At 39.6% G+C, this 20,918-nt stretch overlaps 1 protein-coding gene across 2 annotated transcripts in view; it reads left to right on the top strand.

Moving 5' to 3' along the window:
- The window catches only part of immp2l (inner mitochondrial membrane peptidase subunit 2), a 558,776-nt gene that overhangs the window by 467,971 nt on the left and 69,887 nt on the right, over positions 1-20,918 (top strand). The gene's annotated exons all lie outside the window — the stretch shown is intronic.

A 20,918-nucleotide genomic window follows, 5' to 3' on the forward strand; every position in this document is an offset into this window, starting at 1 on the left:
TCAATAGTTGTCTAGACTCCCTGTAAATAACAATGCAAGTGATGCACTAATTCATTAAAAAAGAAAAGGAGCAAAGTCTGGAAATGATTGATGGGGGAGTCAGAAGAAGAAATCTCTAGAATCAAGTGTGCAGAAAGTGATGGGGCAGACTGGTAGGCCTATATGTAAAAAGACAGTAAATTTGGAACATAGATATATACTGATCTCTATTAACAGTGAGTTTGTTGCAGTATTTTCCAGAATCCCTGATTATTATTGTTAAGAACAGCTGATGAAATTCCCAGTAGAAGCTGCCAAATTAACCATTTTCTTTAATAGCAAAAGTTTTGAGTTGCCACTTCAGGGATTCTTAAATTCTTCATATCTCCCTGTGAAATATCACAGGTAATCTTGTCTTGTGCCATTAGATAAACGAATGGGCCCATAATATGGATTTATAAATGAAGTGTTTCCCACATGTGCATAATGTGGTGATGTTGTACCATTTGGTTTGAAAGTATCTTTATGTATCATGTGTAAAATTATCTCCCAATATAAAAAGTATACGAAAAGTCAAACAAAAGAGATCCAGCGTAGCACTGCTTGCAGTAGATATTGTTTCCATAATTATATATTTAAAACAATTTCACAGATATGTAGTTTCTTATGAATATTTGCTTATACATTTGTGAAGATATATGTGTAAAATTGACACTTGTACAGAGAAGAACTGTAGTATGAGTAAAATAAGAATCTGTATATTATTTCAAATATCTGGTCTGAGGTGTACAGTTTCTAATAGACTTTCCCTGAAATCTGCTATTTTAGAGTTATTAGTGTCTAATCGATACCAGCAGGTTTATCATCCCTTCAAACATTAATGATCTCACAATTCCAAAGCAATTGAAAAGCATTTATTTGAAAATGATGCTTTACAACAACTGTTATATTTGATTCCCTTGAGTTGGCCGTGTTAACTAAGTGCCAGATAACATCAGGCCTAACAAACTCTGAGTAGACTATTAAGCACAACAGCTTTCTGCACTTGTCCTGGGTCCACTTTTATTTGTCATTTATATAAATGATTTGGGTGAGAATACAGAAGGCTTGGTTAGTAAATTTGCGGATGACATCAAAATTATTAGTATTGTAGATAGTGAAGAAGGTTATCTAAGATTAAAAAGAGTTCTTGATCAATTGGGTCAATGGGTTGAAGTGTGGCAGATGGAGTTTAATTTGGATAAATGCGAAGTTTTGCATTATGGTAAAACAAACAAGGGCAGGACTTATACACTTAGAAGTAGGGCCTTGGGTAGTATTATAGGACAGGGAGACCTAGGGGTTCAGGTACATAATTCTTTAAAGTTTGCATTACAAACAGACAGGGTGATTAAGACATTTAACGTGCTTGTCTTCGCTGCTCAGACCTTTCAGTATGGGAATAGGGATGTCATGTTGAGATTGTACAGGATGTTTATGAAGCCTCTTGTGGAGTACTGTGTCCAGTTCTGGTCACCCTATAATTAAATTAGAAGAAATTTACCAGGATTTTGTTGGATACGGAAAGTTTGAGTTATGGGGGGAGGCTGGATAGGCTGAGACGTTTTTCCACTGGAGCATCAGAGGTTGAGAAATGACCATATACAGGTCTATAAAATCATGAGGGCTATTGATAAAGTGAATAGTAAGGGTATTTTGCTAGAGTGGGGGATTTCAACACTAAGGGGCATTTTTTAAGGTGAGAGGAGAAAGATTTTTAAAAATGTGACAGGCTTTTTTTATACACAGAGGTTCATGTATGGAATGAACTTCCAGAGGAAGTGGTGGATGTGGATACAGTTACAGCACTTAAAAAGACATTTAGATAAGTATATGAATAAGAAATGTTTGAAGGGATATGGGCCAAGTGCAGGCAAGTGGGACTAGTTTAGTTTGGGATTTTGGTCGGCATGGACTGGTTGTACTGAAGGGTCTGTTGCTGTGCTGTATGACTCTATGTAAATCAAGGCAGAAATCGCTAATTTAGCTACAACTGATGAGAACTTATAGACATTCAAGCAGGACACTTAATTTGCAAAGTCCATACTTTACATATGAGTACAAACATATTCAATCCTGACTTTCAGATGGGGAACTAAATAAATATTTGAAGAGCAAAGAATTTATGCTGTAGGATAAAGACAGGGGTTTAGAATTAATTGGATAGCTTTCACAGTCATGATTGTGAGATGACACTGTGGCTTTAAGAAGTGTATTTTATCTTTTTTTTTAATGAAGAAAGGTTGAGACAGAGTTGACGAGTGGCCGACTCAAAGCCAATCGAGTAAACAGCTTGTGAGGCTTTGGGGCTTTTATTTTAAAGTTGGAACAATAGAAGCAGCCTGCTAGATTTTTAGTTTTAGCTCTGCAATTGCTGGGATCTTGAAGCTGGATGTGAAAGCTCTTATTCCTCTCTCTGTTACAGCTAAAAGTTGGGGTTCCCTCCCTGCTGCTAGAATTACATTTGAGACAATCTGTTTTAATGAATTTGTCTTTGCCAAGGGAATGTTAATGGGATGTGACTACATTGGAATATTTAATTGGTAATAGTTAGTATATTTATTATTTTATTAAGAATTTCAATAGAGTTACAGTTAAGCCAGCTCTCTTATTTTATTCTTATATTGTCTGTATTTTAACTATACTGTAAAAATAAAGTGTGTTTTGCTTAACGGGGAATAATTTGACCAATTGAATTGCATCTGGAACACAATGCCTTACACTTACCTTTAAGATAAGAAAAAGTTAGGTTCTAGACTATCTACTTAATATATTTTGAGCTGTTCCCTAACAATGGGCTGAATGGTCTCCAGTTCTGTAGCATTCTGTGATGTAAATCTGAGACATATTGAATGAATGCTTCGCTTCCAATCTTTGGTAATGCATTTCTGACCAGCAACAAATGAAAACTTGTTGGTGTCACCAAACTGAGAGGGAATACAAGTTATGAGGAGGATGCACGGAAACTTCAGGAAGACTTAGATAGTTTTATGGTAAGTGAATCAGCTAGAACATGGCAGCTAGAACATAGTGTAAACAAGACAAAATTATTTGTTCTAGCAGACAAACAGAAAGACAGAATACTTCCTTAATGGTAAGAGATTAGGAATTGCAAGCGTCTAAAGCGACTTGAATGTCCTCGTCCTTGAGTTACTAAATGTTAACATGTAAGTTTGCAATTAGGAAGGCAAATGGTATGTTAGCTTTCAACATAAGGGAATTTGAGTGTAGGAGCAAAGATCCAGTTGTGTAGAGTCAGTGTAATTTGCACCATTATCTAAAGAGGGGTAAACATAGCACAGAGGGAATGCAAAGGAGGTTCACCAGATTTACTCCTCAATTTCAGGAATGTCTTATGAGGAGCGCTGGAAGAGGTGCACAAGATTTTGAATGTGACATGGAGGCGAAAGGCTGATTATTTTTGCTGTTGAGGGAAAAACACATAAGTTTCAATATTTCCCAACTTGACAGCCTCACCTGAGTTTAAATGACTCTGTTAGACTTAATTTTCATTCTAGGGGTGTGGTTATGGGCCATAGCTGAACCCGACAGCCCAGAACTAGGTGCTCGGTGGTGAAAGAATGGGTGATTGCTGAAGTTGTTTAGAAAGCCCAAGTGGGATTTAATCCCAGTCATTTTAGAAGCTGATAGGCCACCTAGTCTTCATCTTTACCTGCCAATCTTCTTACCCATCTATCTGCTCCACGCTCCCCTCTGACCTATCACCTCCATTCCCACCCCCATTCACCTATTGTACTCTTTGCTATCTTCTCCCCAGCTCCACCCCCCACCCCCATTTATCTCTTAACCCTGGAGACTTCCTGCCTCTATTCCTGATGAAGGGCTTTTGCCTGAAACGTCAATTTTGGTTGATGCCTGACCTGCTGTGCTTTTTCAGCATCACTCTGATCTAAACACCTAGTCTTCATCTCCCATGCAAGTCTATAAAAATGGTCTCGCAGAGTTTTTTTTTCAAAAGGTTTATTTGAAAGCTGCAGCTTGATTTTTTTTTCATGCTTAAAGAGTGGGGGATTTAGAAGATAACTTCAGATCATGACATATCTGACCTTCATGAGAGTTTATATCTACTGCTTGAATTTGAAACTCTCAAATGTAAATCAGGTCCATTTAAACTCAGAATTAAATTGAAATGGTCCAGTTGAGCTCAGGTCTGCCTCCTTTGTGAATTATTCTTCCCCTCTACTTGAAGGAATTGGATCTGCTGGAAATAGGGTTGGGTCCTAACAATCTATTTACTGTTCACCCAGCTGCCTTTGTCAATATTTAGTCAGAATAATTGGCCTGAACACACACATGGTCACCAAGTTAGCTCCTGTGCTTGCATAAGTGGACCTAGTGATGTCAGTTACTGGCAGCAGCTGCCCTCAGCCAGAATGTATTTGCATATGTAAGGTCAGTGTCACACTGTACAGTTGTGCACAGATATACAATTAAATGGGAGTATTGCTAGAGCTAGCATTGCAACTAGAATAACTGGGGATAACTGAGTGAGAAGGTTAATATTTATCGATGTAAAAGTATTTGATTTGTTAATCATAAACTGTTTTAAGAGTTTCTTGAAAGAATTCAACCTCAGGTCAAGAATTAAGTGGAAAATATTTCATGGTATTACCTGAAGCTTGCAACTAATGGGAACTTGATGCAGTCAAATCCATTGATTTGCAAAAAGGCAGTTATTTCCTTCTTTTTGAAGGTTCTGAGTTCTATATGACTGCCTGAAGTTTTTTTTCTGATGAAAAATGTGTGATAGGATACAGCCATAATATAGATATTTTGTTTCCTTTCCCTCTGTTCATCTACCTTCTTTTCTGCAGTTCAGAAATTCAGGAGAGAGATCCCAGGAGGATTAACTGAATGACAGGCATTTTCTGGGAAGATGGAGATGTGGAATTTTTTTCCATTTGCTGAGATAACCAGCAAAGGACTTACTTTCTTGGGAAAAGACAGATGGCTCATGCAAAGTGAGTTTGCCAGTAACCCCATGAGCATATGACTCATGAAGTTGCAGAAAACTAACATCGCAGCACACACTTGTGCATCCCATTGAGGATGCTACTCCATAACAGCTATTATGAAAGGTGATCACTACTGATCAGAATTGAAAAAGACACCATTCTTTTATGTCACTCACAGAGTCACACAGCGCAGAAACAGACACTTCGGTCTGAAAGTGATAATTCAAAACTAAATTAAATCTATCTATTATATTTTTTAAAGAAATTGTAGGACTTGATTTTAAGCACATCAGTTTATATATTTTGGAAGAAAGCTGATGCTGTTGAAATGTAAAATATTCAAACTAGCACCTTAAAAAATAACTATTACAGTAGGAAACATTTATTAGAGATCATCTTTCCTTACTTTGACATTATCAACAACTACAAGAATATTTTCAAACTTCATAACACTATAAGATATCAGAGCAGAATTAGGCTATTTGACCCATTGAGTCTGCTCTACCATTTCATCATGGCTGATATGTTTCTCAACTCCATTCTCCTGCCTTTTTCCCCATAATCCTTGAGTCTTTTAAACATTCTGTCACCAAATTGCCTTTTCAGATGTTAAAATTTGTGTTGTTGAACATGGTAAGACTCGCATCTTTGGGATCACATCATTGGCCTGAATTTGAATAAAAATCAGCTGTCAATTTCAGAGGATGTCCTGGAGGGTTTCTGTCTATAAGCTCCAATGTGTTACATCATGGAATTCTCCACCACCCACCTCATTCAGTGTGCACCATGCATCTTTGAGTCAAACTTATTCTATCATGCAGTCAACAGCAGCAGAAGTACTTACCACTTTCGGGACCTCCTGATACTCATGCTACTGGCACCATCTTAAATCCCAGTTGTGCACCAGATCAAAATCTACAAGCCAGAAACTACTATTCACAGTATGTTTATGCACAGTTCTCCAGAATATAGCTGTGGAAGAGAAATAGCATCATGCATCACCTAGAGTTCTTAGTGGACAGGATGATGAAGAACAGGACTGTCCTCTTCCCTCATTCTGGTAGAGGCCACAACACCACATCCTACCAGCCTGGTCTCAAATTATCACCTGGGTCAATGCAATGCCCGCAGTCCAGGGGAATACCCATCAATGTAGGAAGAAGATTAATGATCATCTGTGCTGCAGAAGGGTCTCTCTCTGCTACCTCATGCTCACTTTAACTCTGCCACTGCTCCCATCTGTTGCCAAAGATACTTTTACTGATGCATGCAACATCTTCCCACAATTGATTTCCCGCACCCCACACCTCCACTTAACTTACTAGCCCTGCACGCCCTCTGGACTACCTACTCATTTGTTCGGGGCACATCACCAGTAGCAGCTGTACCAGTCACTTTTGTTTTACTTAATCCCTGTTTGTCTCCTGGAAGGAGAAAACAGCTCACAATAAGACATAGACAGCTAAGACGGGCAGTGGGTACAACATTTGAGTTCTCACCCTGTATGGGTAGACACGGCTTCCTTACAGAGGGAGGACTGTGATTACTGTGGTAATGCTGAGACCTACAAGTCCCAGCAACCAAGCACGATTCATTATCAAGTGATGCCTGAGTCTCTTTACCACTACTGTGAATGCTATTCTTAACGTGCCTGGGTTTTTTGCAGACATCAGCAGCATCCACACAGTCTTCACCTCGAAGGGAGCAGCCACTCTAAGAAATAGTCACTCCTCTACCTCAGTGGGAAAATACACAGATCCTTCAGAGGACACAGTGGCAAGGATGCTTCCTGCACCCTCCAATAGCTCAGATAATGACACCTCAGTGGGTATCTCAGCTAGATTAGAGCGGAAAACATAGGCTGGTTAGGAAATCACTGCTGCGTCTCTGCAGCTGATCAACAGAGAACCGCCTCAGGTTATGAGCACTAAGAAGACTGCTGGAGACCAAACACCTGCTCAGCCTCAGGCACGAGAGGACCCATGATGTGCAGCATTAATAATTTCATAAAAATGTATAGCAGACAAGAAAGTGCAGACAAGTTTATCAGAGATACATAGGAGATTGAATTGAATGTTGGAGGAGTTCAGTAATGTTAACAGTTCAGTAATATTGTGGATAGGCTGCCATGGAGACCAAAGCTCAGCATATTCAATGTTTGCCAAATGTACAGACTGACATACACTCATCCTTGTAGCTGTTGCGTCTCAGCATCAAGTGCAAGGTGACAGGGCGACAAGTGACCTTGATCTCTATCCATGTGCCCCTTCCTCACAAGGAGACTGATTGGTGCTAGGAGGCACCCAGCAGGAGAAGGAACCATATAACCTATACAGTTCATGGTAGGGCCCTGGGGAGTGTTGTCAAACAAAGAGACTGAGGGGTGCAGGTGCATAGTTCCTTGAAAGTGGAGTCGCAGGTCTAGAGAGTGGTGAAGAAAGTGTTTGACTCTTTGGTCAAAGCATTGAGTGTAGGAGTTGGGATGATGTCATGCTGCAGCTGTACAGCATATTGGTGAGGCTACTTTTAGAATACTGAATACAATTCTGATCATTCTTCCATAGGAGAGAGTACAGAAAAGATTTACAAGAATGTTGCCGAGACTGGAGAGTTTGAGTTATCAAGTTAGGCCGGTGCTATTTTCCCTGGAGTGTCGGAGGTTGGGAGGTGACCTTGTAGAAGTTTAAAAAATCATGAGGTGCATGGGGATAGGATGAACAGCTGAGCGCTTTTTCCAGTGTAGGGTGTCCAAAACTAGAGGGCATAGATTTAAGGTGAGAGGGAAAAGATTTAAGAAGGACCTGAGGGGTAAGTTTATCACTGAGAGGATGGTGCGTGTATAGAATGAGCTACCAGAGGAAGTGGTGGAAGTGGGTACAATTATAACATTGGATGGTATATGAATAGGAAGGGCTTAGAGGGATAAGGGTCAAATGCTGGCAAATGCGACTAGGTCAGATTGGAATGTTTAGTCTGGATGGGCGAGTTGGACCAAAGGGTTTGTTTCTATGCTGTGCTGTAAGATTCTATGACTCTGTAAGTCCCCCTAGATGTTTCCTTTCTGGGCGCCTAGCCCCTTCACTGTCCCCACATGCATTGTCCAATCCTGCCAATCCTGTGGAAGTTCAAGAGGAGAGTGAACCTGCAACTGATCAGGATACTCTCAGCACATCCCAACTCTTTAGCTACAAATGCCAGGGGTTTACTCTGTGAAACATCAGGCCAACAGACTCCACAATAGGGCAGGGTTCCTGTAACTTTGCTGTAGATTGCAGTACTGCACCTAGACAATGGGAGGGAAAGGTAAAGGATTGAGGATGCATATGGGCCAGGATTGACGCAAACTTAATTACTGGAGCCTTGAGATCATTTACACCCACCTAATTCAGCAGGCGGGACCTTGGTTTCACATCTCAACTTCAAGAACACACCTCCAAAATTGCAGCTCTTCAATGGCATGTCAGCTTTGGTTTTTGTGTTCCAGCCCTGAAGTAAGACTTGAACCCAGAGCTTCTGACTCTCAGGTAAGAGTGCTAGCAACTGAGCCAAAGCTGAAATGACTACCATTAATGTCTTGTGCCAATTTTGTTGGATTTTGAGGAACCCTTACTTGGAGTACAATGTTAAATTTTCATTTAATTTCTGAAGGATGGATATACTTTCCTGAGAGAGGATGCAACAAAGGTTCAGTAGTTTGATCTTGGGTTGAGAGAGGTTGTCAATGAGGAGAGATGAAACAGAAGTATTCTCCATGGCTGAACTTTATGGATGATTTAGCCTTGCTCCCTAAGTGATAAACCAAAGGAGAACTGGGTTCAAAATGTGACCTCTTCCCAGCAGGAATTTAAAGTTTGGGATGGAGTTAATTGCTGTCAGGCTTTCCATCCCTTTTCTTGTGAAAATGAGTGCCACGCTGCTTTTTTTCCTGCATCTTCCTGCTCGTAGCCTCTCCTAAACTGAATCAGCACATCCATGCATCTCTGCTGACATCTTCCAATTGCAGCAAATAAGCAGTTGCATCAGATTAGACCTCATGAACAAATATTTGAATCGTTGCATCTCACATTTCTTCAGAAACATCGCAGGATATCAGACAAGCTCCTTAAACAGTGGGTTCATGTTCTTCACCATCTCCCACTTTGAGAGCTTTTCTCTGGCTGGCTGCATCAAACAGGTTCATGCACCATTCGACATATGGCCATGACTGGCATCGCAGCTTCATAAAGCATCAATTGGCAGTGCAGCTCAAATACTCTCTGAATGTGTGGCTTTAATCATCAAATGTGTGGCATGTAGAGGAGACTTGGGACTCTAATCATGCTCAACAACTAAAACTGACGGGCTTCCCACATGGAATAGGCATTCTCCTGCCACAGGTAAATACTGATGTGGGCTATGATGCATGCATTAACTAGCCAATGAAGGGTCTCAGTAGCCTACGGATACGTAAGCCACTCAACACCTCTCTGTACGATTTTGAACTGCTCAGTGGAGAGGCAGGTAGGTGATGGGATTTTCTGAGCCCCATTAGATTTTTTGTGCTCCATTAGATTTTCTGTGTTCCCCTCACCTTCAAAACCGTAGTAGGTTGAGAGGAGAGCACACTGTCTGGAATCTGTAACAACGAAAGATGACATTAGTAAAAACATAAAATTCTTGGAGGTTTTAGCAGGATAAATACTGAGAGAATGATTTCCCCTGACAGAAGAATCTAGAAATAGGGACAATAGGCACAGAAATTGTGATTCTGGATCAGTGGTGCTGGAAGAGCACAGCAGTTCAGGCAGCATCCAAAGAGTAGCGAAATCGACGTTTCGGGCAAAAGCCCTTCATCAGGAATAAAGGCCGCTTCAGTCTCTCTACCTTTATTCCTGATGAAGGGCTTTTGCCCGAAACGTCGGTTTCGCTGCTCGTTGGATGCTGCCTGAACTGCTATGCTCTTCCAGCACCACTGATCCAGAATCTGGTTTCCAGCATCTGTAGTCATTGTTTTTACCTTACTGAAATTGTGATTGCCAGGAATATACTTTGGCAGCAGTTTTTATTGTTCATTGGGTTGGAAAATGTTGCCAAGACTTATAATTTCAAATAAAAGCAACATAGAGAATGAGGAACTGAAATGTCACTAAGAGTTTGTGCTTCTCTTCAGTGGGCTTCAGGTGTGGTGAAAAGTCTATTGATGATTGTTATGAGTCCATTTCATACTGTGCTTTCATCCAATTTCAACCCCGTTGTCTCAAGGTACACAGTAGACCACTTAACACAGAGAGGAGGAAAATCTCCTTCATTCAGAATGTGGTAGAGTTTGGAAACCTCTACCTCAGAATTTTGTGAGTGCTCAGTTTGTGCATTTGTTGAAGCCAGTTTGATAGATGTTTTGAGCACTAATAAAATCAAGGGATGCGGAGATAGAATGGGAAAGTGAAGCTGATGTACAAGTTCAGGCACAATCTTATTGATTGATGGACCAGTCTTGAGGGATCATATTTCTGAATTTCATATGTTGTTAGAAAGAACAGTATGTTTAAAAATGTAATAATGGAAATGTTCTTTTTTTAGCATAACAGATTCTGATATCTTTCAAAATAAATCATTCAAATATGTGAAAAACGCAGTGTAAGTCTCAACAAATAAAAATAAAATAGCTATAAAATACGAGAAATAGTATAATGCTATTCTTCAGAACTGACATAAATACATGGACTTTGCATACCCTGTGATTTTTATCTGGCAGCAAAGGTGTGTTGAGTAATCTGAGGTTTCAGTGTGTGCACTTTTGGAACATTGCAAATAATTCACATGTTGCAGGTAGAATTTAATCCAGTCCCTTTCAGTGGCCAATATGGTGTCCAGGCTTACTAACTTAGGGAGGAGGTAGCCTATTCATGGCAGAGAATCTTCTATGATTAAGTCACAGGTGAGAAGGAGCCAGTATACATAAATTACCCTCTAGTAGTGGGAAGGTAATTAGACTCATTAATGAGCCTGCTAAACTTGATTTATTTCTGCCTTTGCACTATAACATAAATTCCTTAGGTCTCTCAGGACTTCTGAAACATATTCACTAAAACCTAATGGCTTTAGAGGGGTATCTCTCAGTTAATATAAGTTTTAGGCTGATCTGCATTAAAATTGACTCCATTGTTGTGCTAAGTAGTGGTGCCAGAGACGACACTGCCTCTCCCACAAGACCAAGACTATACTATGCCTATTGTTGGAGGTCAACCTTCACCCAAGGAGTTACATTTTTTACCTCATGCCACTTAAAGCTACAGCAGTCCTGAATGTTTATGCCATACATTTCTTCCAACGGTCTACAGGGGACTTTATGAGTTCTCCCAACATGTCAGTCAAGAAGGCTCATCTTCATAAAATATTGAATGAACGAGAATAGCCAAACTGAACAGTCCAAAGACTTTGGAGGGCATGGCAGATTTTCCATGTGCGCATTGTGCAACCAACTGCACACATGTCATCATCATAGCACCCTCTAACTAACTACTTTAATCAGCCTGAAGAGATACTGCTTCGAATGTGCAGGTTGCGTTCGATCATTGGATATGGATGCCTCAGGTATGTGCTTAGGTATCCAAGCATCAGTCAAGATACCTAAATACACTGAAACTCCTGGCTGCCATGACTGTTCACATCATAACAGCAACTTAGTGAATGGAATCTTGGAGATAAGGGATATCGTCTCTGGACCTGACTCATGATGCCTGTGAGCTACACTTACATGGGCCTCTTTAGAGATAGAGCATTATTCAGTTAATCCAACCACAACCCATGAAACTCCTCCTGCCATGACTGACCTCTGGCCTGGGTCACTTTGTAATCCTGAGCTTCAAGTGGCTGTTGTTCAGCAGCATCCACCACCTCCCAGTAACTGCTAAGCAAACAACTGTTGACCTCTAATTGGTTGGTTCTCAGCAGGTAGGATTTCCCTCTGGGGTCCTGAACTGGAAAGTTGGCTTCTCAACTGTCTGATTGGCTTGTGTTTTGGTGGGCCTTTCAACCAAAGCAATAAAGATCACTCAATAGAAAGTTTAGTCTGTCATTGCCATGACAAGATTTTTGTCCTTAGTATATTGTGCCAAGGCTGAACATCTTAGAAAAGATTTTTTCCTTAATATTGGGGCACCATAAGAAGAAATGGAATGGAGTCTGTTCAGTTCTGTCTGCTTGCTATGTACAGTCAGTTGGAGCAAAGTTAATGCTGGGTTTGAGAAGATAACACCAAAGCATTCAGATCTCCCAGATGAATGAGACTAATACATTGAAATTTAAAAAAGGTTAAAAATTAAGAAAGACTAAATTAAGTAAAATGTTAATTGTTTTTATTGATACTTTATATTTTATGACCCATAGATCTGACACTATCTCCATTAGAAAATCTAGCAGCAGTATAGCAAAACGTTAATACCATTTCCTTTCTCATTTACTTAAGTGCCAATTAGTTTAAATGAACAATTCATTTATTCGTCAGACCTATCCAAATATGATAGACTGTACACAAACAATGTGGAGAAATGTTCTACATGCACGTTTGTGGTAAATTCAGTGTTCTGAGTTTGAACAATGTTTAGGTGTAAATACTTTTAATATAATTCAAATGTTTGGCTCTACAATAGACTTTTTCAATTTTATTTGAATAGCAATTGTATTGCATTGTTTATTCTTTTCTACTCATTCACAAACTTAAACAAGGGCGAATGACATTGAAAACAGGGCATACTTAAATGCAAACATTAAAAGCTGCAATAGCCAGTACCATACTTAACACTACAAAAGTGGTCTTATTGGCAAAAATGATAGATTGTATTTGTCCTGACGGGGAGTTTTCTTTTATAGGATCTCTTTTGAGATGGAAAGTGTTTGTCAAAGGATAAGTTTCTGTCTATCATCCCTCTGCAGCAAATGTCTACATGTTTACATTTGATGTGAAATGAAGTCTGAAAATGAACTGCCTAACAGTTCTGATTACTAGAATGGCAATTAACACTTAAGAGGAAGCAGAGTTGACATAAGTCTTTGGGCAGAATCTAATAGGATTCTGATCAACATGGGCTATGGCAAAAAATGTGGCCAAATTGCGTCAGAAGTCCAATGAGGCATGTCTCAATGTTGGGAACAACTCGCAGCATCTTTTAACTCAGTTCCAGGCATCAAGGCAAGGTTCTTGCCAGGCAGCAATACATTACCTGTTAAGAGGGATTATTGCATGTTAATGCCATTAGTAACAGCAGATCTTGCCACAATATGCAGATTTCTATTGTACACAATGAACAAAGTGGTTCTGAGGTTTCTCAATATAAAGCTGGAGTAGGAACCTGGGAACTTCACCTTGTTACTAGCTGTGAAGAGCCTCCATGTTGGTTACCACACAACAGCATCTCACGACACGCTTCATGGGCACCAGCCATATGCACCTTACAAACACAACATTTATAATCTCTAAGAATCCCCTAACCACTTTCTGTCTCCTTTCATATTTCAGTGCTGCATTCAACACACAACTACAATTGTCAATATAAAGCAGCAGCAAGAGTGCTCAGGGACATGCACCTACTCATGGACTGGACCAAGCTGTCTGGACTGTTTGCTTGCTCTTTTAGCATTCACTCACTTTGAGTTGACCTGGATACTTGTGGAATTTTTGTCTTGCTCTTTTGTGCCTTACCCCTCAGCTAGAAATATCAGGCTCACAGTGTTGCTTTATTTCTGTGCTATTTCTTGATGCCTGGAACTGAGTTAAAAGATGCAGTGAGTCCTTTTCAGCATTGACATACGCCTCACTGGACTTCTGACGCAATTCAGCCACATATTTTGCCATAGCCCATGTCGATCAGATCTCTATAAGATTCTGCCCAAAGAGTTAGATCAATTCTGTTTACTTTTAAGTATTATTTGCCAGGAAACTTGTCATGGTTGCCAGCAGTCCTCAGTCAATTAAGCAAGACAGCCTTCTTTTCTGGGGTCCTGGCACCTTGACTGCCCTGTGACATCAGTCAAGAGACTGACAGTCAGTCAGTGCAGAATCAGAATCCATTTCTCAGAAGAGCTACATGGCATCAGTCCTGATTCTTTCTGCCCTATTGTGGGTTATGTTCTGCTGAAATGAGAAGGAGCTGAAAGTGAGTGGCCCCGCTGTTACTTTTGGTTAAGACGTGTTTAGAGTGAGTGAACACACATCATAGAAGGCATGCAGTGTTAGTGGTGTTGGAATGGATGAGAGCAATTGAAGGAAGATGATGCAGACAGTGACAGTGGTAGAACATGAGCCTTGGTGGGATGTGAATACAGAGTTAAAGTGAGTATGAGGAATTGGAGGAAAGAGAAACACTTAAGTCGGTGGAATACAGAAGGTCATTGACCTTCTTCCTACATTTGACCAACCAACCCAACCACCCCGTGCTCAACACTTTAACTCCCCCTCCCACTGCACCAAGGACATGCAGGTACTTGGACTCCTCCATCGCCAGACCATAACAACACGACGGTTGGAGGAAGAGTGCCTCATCTTCCGCCTAGGAACCCTCCAACCACAAGGGATGAACTCAGATTTCTCCAGTTTCCTCATTTCCCCTCCCCCCACCTTGTCTCAGTCAAATCGCTCGAACTCAGCACCGCCTTCCTAACCTGCAATCTTCTTCCTGAACTCTCCGCCCCCACTCCCCACTCCGGCTATCACCCTCACCTTGACCTCCTTCCACCTATCGCATCTCCATTGCCCCTCCTACAAGTCCCTCCTCCCTACCTTTTATCTTAGCCTGCTGGACACACTTTCCTCATTCCTGAAGAAGGGCTTATGCCTGAAATGTCGAATCTCCTGTTCCTTGGATGCTGCCTGACCTGCTGCGCTTTTCCACCAACACATTTTCAGCTCTGATCTCCAGCATCTGCAGTCCTCACTTTCTCCTCCTTCTTCCTACATTGTTGGCATTCCTCCAGACAACTGAGACTATGCTGACCTGGGTGTCAACTTCTGCTGTTATGGCCCCTGTTACTACCACTTCAGAAAGTACACTGATTCTCAAGCCCCTCTACTCCTAGGGTTGCCACAAAAGCTTAAGATTTAATCAAAGTATTTAAAGTTCTCAATTTATCTGTCTGATTGAATCAAGTCAACAGAAAATACTGACTAGGTTCCTGTGCTTAACAGGGTAAACTATGTATCACAAATAAGTACATTCTGATCACAATAAACAGCTATGAATTATGGCTCTACTAGTTAAAAATGCTTCTCCAACCCTTTGAAACCTGTACATATACACATAACCAAAAAAATCTAATTTTATGCATGGAGAGCAAAATAATGGGAAATACAGTTCAATAGCACAAGTCTATAGGGTGTGTTGAGATGTTTACTTTGGATTGTCACGTCATTCTATTTTTCAATTCCCTTTCTCCACATTATTTCACTTCTTTGCAGAAATAAAAGGGGAATTGGAAAACTATCTTGGTGTCTCTTAGAGACAAAATCTTTTAGTTGCTGGTTAAAGATAACAGCTTACAGTAACTGATGAGAGAGCATAATTATTTTCCCTATTGCAAAGAGAGGGGGACACACAACATCTACATCATTCACAACTATGACCTGTTCATCTACCCAGGACCCAGTGAGAGAGTTGTTGCTAGTCTGATGACTTTTACCATCCATGACTGATCACAATTGCACAAACCAATCAGCTTCTTGATGCTGGCCAATTCTCACTTTGCACACATGTTTTGGTGCTGTGCTATTTACAATCATCTTCCTCCCACTGCTTCATCAATGCAGCAGTGTAAACACCACACACAATGAGTTTGTTTTTAAAATTGCAAGAATTGATTTCACAATCTGTGATCTTAAAATTGTCCATTTTAGTCCGCAATCAAAATTGGAGGAAATAAAATTATATGGTGTTTACACCTGCTGGTCTTGGTGGAAATGTATATCCGGCTTCTGCACTCCAAGGGTCTCCACCTCCCTGACACAAATTGAGGCATCAGTTTTCCCTTTTCTGCTGTATCTGGTGAGAATACCAAAATGCATGCAGTTCCAAACTTAGTGCTTGTTTGGGTGCATAACTGTCTTTTAAAGATGACATAATTGCCAGGCCATTCTAGACTATCTGGGCAGAAATGAGTTGTTCTGGGTATGATCAGTAGTAGAATATGGCAAGGATCAGACAAGAGGGACATCGTCGGAGCTGGTTAAGTAGTTAATGAGGTGTGTTTATTAAGATGTGGTGAGGGAACTCACTCAGCCTCGTGAAGAGAAAGCCCTTCATGAAACTTGACAAAACTGACATGATCGAAAAATGTCAAGTTCGGCCCTTCATGCTGATAGCTGAATTTTATTGACTGTGCTATCAAAATCTTGGCAGATGCTCCAACATATATCCATTTTCAAAACTTTTAATTCTCTTTTTGTTTAAACTCTGGGTATTTTAGATCTTTGAATTCCCTTGGCGCACTGGCCTTGATGGTCCCTGCGATTAACTGGACGGCATTTAACTCCAAGAGCTGTCTGTAGCCCAGGTCACTAAACTACTCCATCATCTGCAGTTCAATTCCATAACAAATTTAAACATAACACATTATCTGCTATATTAAAACCTATTTTCTATTTGTAATTTTGGGATAGAAATTCATGTTGAGTAGGAGTACAGTGAATCAGAACCTAATTTTTACTCCTACCCAAGACAAAGTCCTGTCATTTACATCAAGCTTTATGTTCCCCTTCTTAAAAACATCAAATAAGACATTTCATCAACATTTAGGTACCATTCTCTGCAGAATCATTACCATTCCTGTTGCTTTTTGTGTATAATAATAAGGTTAGTCCCTCAAAAACATTTCCAAGACTGGTGTAATCTTGTAAATAATTTACAAGATAATACAGATGTGCTTTTCCTGACCGTTGGTAAAAACTGTTCCTCTTTCATTCTAAAAGTAAAGACTGAGTAGGATGTGAGGGATGAGGCTCAGTGATTTACTAAAGCATAAACCACTGATCAGTGTCAGCAGTTTAACCCATGAGTGGAAATGTAAAATGAGTTATGCAGACCTGAGTCCCTGGTGATCTACCTTAGGATTGACCCCAAACTCTGGTCTGATCTTTCTGTATAATACAACATATTTATTTGTTTTGAGTGTATTTATGAGGAAACATTTTACTTTTAAAATATAGTATAACCTTGTCAGAGGTTGTTTTCCTCCTGTTTTAGACCTACAACTTCTACAGTGAAGTGCTCACCTATTCATTTGTAGCAATACCCATTTGATGCTAAACCTTCCTAGCAAGGTGCATCCTGAACCAAGTTAAAATCACTGATAATTTCCAATGAAGTAATTCAATGACTAGTGCATTGCTAACCTCCACTGATAAGAAATCCAAATCGCTTGTTCTCAGCTGGAAGTGAAAAGTACGAACGTGAGTGTTTTATTTTAAAACACACGTAACTATAAGAAGTAGCCCATTTCCAAAATATTCCTCCATATCATTGTTTATGTTTTACTAAATTGAGACAGCATAGTATCTGAATTATGTAAGGTTTACTATAATGAAAAGCTCTGCAGGCTGAGTGAATAGCGTCATTGCACCATGTGACACAGATGGCAGTTACAAAATTATTGCAGATGCGAAAGACCATTTGGTCTTTCTTAGTTTATCCATCCAGAATGACCTTAAAGGTTTTTATTGCACCATCTAATTGCTTCTGAAATTATTCCATACTTTTTACCTTCAATGTTCTGTCTGAAAATCAAGTCCGCTTGTTGATTGCACTTAGTGTGAAAGGAAGCTTCTGATAATGGTCATATATGTTGCTTTTTTGTAGTTTATACCTGTTTCTGTAATTTACAGTGACAGCCAGTTAGTGCTTTCCATGTCATTTACAATCTAGAACAATGGTGAATGATGTTGAGAGTGTGGTGCTGGAAAAGCACAGCAGATCAGGCAGCATCCAAGGAGCAGGAGAATCGACGTTTTGGGCAAAAATCCTTCATCATGTTGAATGATGTCAGGACAAGGAAATCATCTTTAGGACTAAAATGAGAATTCTTTTTCACTTAAAAGGAATGTGTATCTTCAGTATTCTCTCAATTTCATAAAGCTGTGGATGCTCAAATGCTGAATATATTCAAGATAGATATTTGGATACTAAAGCATTCAATGGATAGGAGGATAATAGAATAAGGTAGATTTGAGGTTGAATCTCTGCTTTGATCCTGTTAAAACGTATTGCACACACTCAAAGGTTCTCTTGTCTTTCCTCAAAGTTATGATTCTAACACTAACACAGGGATAATCTCAGTGTTTCTTTCCTGGACTGCCTCCAAGAATGGGGTACAGTCCTTAGTGTGTGCTGACTATACAGAGTACCATATTATTTGATCATGCTTTTCTCTGATCACCTATTTTGGACACCTTAATGTTCTTTTAATTAATGTCCTTTTGACCTTGTAACCTTTAACTGCACACTGGTTAGATGTGTTATGTAAATATCTACTCATACTCTTCGACAGTTTACAATTTTGTTCTTGGCTACTTGAGCTCCAGCAATTTACTTTGTGCAATTCTTCCTCATTATTTATACTAAATCTAGTCTCCTGTTCTTCCTGTTTTCAAGTTTTGCCAAATGTATTGCACGATTTCTGAGCTTGAACAACTTGCTGTCTTTGAGTCACGAAGTGAGGAACAATAATGCTCCCAACACCAATTTGTATATCACTCAACTCTACTCAATACTCCTCTTACTCAGTTGCTGTCTAACCATTATCCTGATCCTCTGCACTCTGCAAGAACAATTCTGCAAGAACAATCCAACATTTCCCCATATGCATGCAGACTTTTTCTATTGAGATAATTATCTGATTTCCTTTGCAAAGCTCTATGATTGATTCAGCCTCCAGTACACCATCAGGCAGTGCATTCTGGATCCCAACCACTCTCTGTTCCTCATTTTTGTTTTTGTCCTTTTGCCGTACACCTGAAATCAGTGCCCTCTGTTTCTCAACCCTTAAGCCAATGGATGTTGTTTCTTCAGAATCATTGCAATTTTGCACACCTGTCAAATTTCCTCTCACTCACTTTTCTCCAATCTATCCACAAGAGGAAAGTCCCCAACTCTGGAGTCATTCTCATCAAACCTTTTCTGCATGCTCTCCATTGTCTTCCCATCCTTCCCTAGTTACAATGGCCATAATTGAAAATATTTCTCCAGTTGAGGCTGGCTAAGTGTTTTATAAAGGTTGATAATAATTCCCTTGTTTTTATATTTCATATGTATTACTGACAATTTTCTCGAATTACATTGGTTTCTCAATGCTCTTTTGTGCATAAACCCCAGGTCCCTCTCATATTTTATCCTTTATTTTGTTTTGTCTCTAGTCATTCTTCCTACCTACTGAAATATAGTACTTCACTCTTTTCTGCATGAGTTTTAATTTGCCACATTCCACCTGCCTTTTTATGTCCTGTTAAACTCAATTGTTAACTCCTCAAAGTTAACAGTGTTTTTAAGTTTTGTATCATTCTCAAGTTTTCAAATTGTGCCTTGCACGACTAAGTCTTTGTTATTAATATTAAAAAAAAAGTAATCCTAGTTCAGACTTTGGATAACTCCACTTCCTTCGGTCTGCAAAACAATAATTCACCGCCACTCTGTTTCCTATCACTCAACCATCTTCATTCCCATGCTCTTTTATTCAGGTTTTAACTTTGCTGACAAACCACATGCCTATTATGTGACACCTTGATAAACATCTATTGGAATTCCATATCCAGTACATTAACCATCTCTGTTACCTCAGCAAAATAATCAAGTTGGTTAAACACGATTTGCCTTTAACAAATCAGTTTTGGTTTTCCTTATTAATTAATCCAGATTTGTCCAAAGATTGCTAATTTTGTCCAGGATTATTGTTTCCTAAAGTTTTCCCACCAGTGAGGTTAAATTGACTAGCCTGCATCTGCATCTTTCAAGGCTTTTTTGAATAAGAGTGTAATATTGGCAGTTCTCCAATTGTCTGACACCACCCACTTATCTAAAGAAGATAATTATCAGCAAACCCCAATTTCTATTCTTTCTTCCCTCAATGTTCTTTGATATCTCACATACAATCCTGGTGACTTCTCAACTTGAGGTACAGCCAGCCCAACTAACAAGCCCTCTCTATCAATTTTTAACCAGTCCAAGATCTCAACTCTTCTTGTCTTTCCCTGTCACTTTTTTTTTCTTGGTAGATACAGTGGAAAGTGCTTGTTAAGTACTTGATCCAAGCCTCATTTCTTCTGGTCCTCTATGAGCTCCCTCCTCTTTAACCATCCAAGGACTATTTCTATACCCATAGCAGATATAGGATACTCTTTTATATTAGCAGCTAGCCTCTAACAATTTATATTTGCATCTTTTGTTTTTACTTTTGTTCTAAATCATGTTTTCATCCTGAGTCCTGCTTGTATTGCTAATGTAATATCTGATATAGTTTCCTTTTTCTGTTTCTTTCTGCTTTCTATCTCCTTCCATGTCCATATTCATCCAGAGTTAACATATCTTTGAGATTAACTGAAGACGTTTGACGAAGTAGCCACTTGCTGAATGAGTGAAACTCAGAAGTGCAATAACATCTAAAACAAAAGTTTTTTTGATCGGCTCCAAGGGGTCTTCAATTCACTTGTTACAACTGTATTATTTACTCACTAAACAATGCACAACACCAAATCATCAGGATTATTTTGAACAAAACATTCTTTCCTGTTATCTGTTGAGTTAGGACCTCCTTCATTGTCACTGGATCAAAATCCTCAAATTTCCTCCTTCATGCCTCATCGGAAATAACACCATAACACACACTGGGAGGGTTTCAGAGGACTGTGCTGCATCTTATTTCAAGATAGCCAGGATTGTGTAAAACAAAAGATGACATTGAAGCATT

The sequence above is a fragment of the Hemiscyllium ocellatum genome, chromosome 19 (assembly GCF_020745735.1).
Source record: "Hemiscyllium ocellatum isolate sHemOce1 chromosome 19, sHemOce1.pat.X.cur, whole genome shotgun sequence".
NCBI lineage: Eukaryota > Metazoa > Chordata > Chondrichthyes > Orectolobiformes > Hemiscylliidae > Hemiscyllium > Hemiscyllium ocellatum.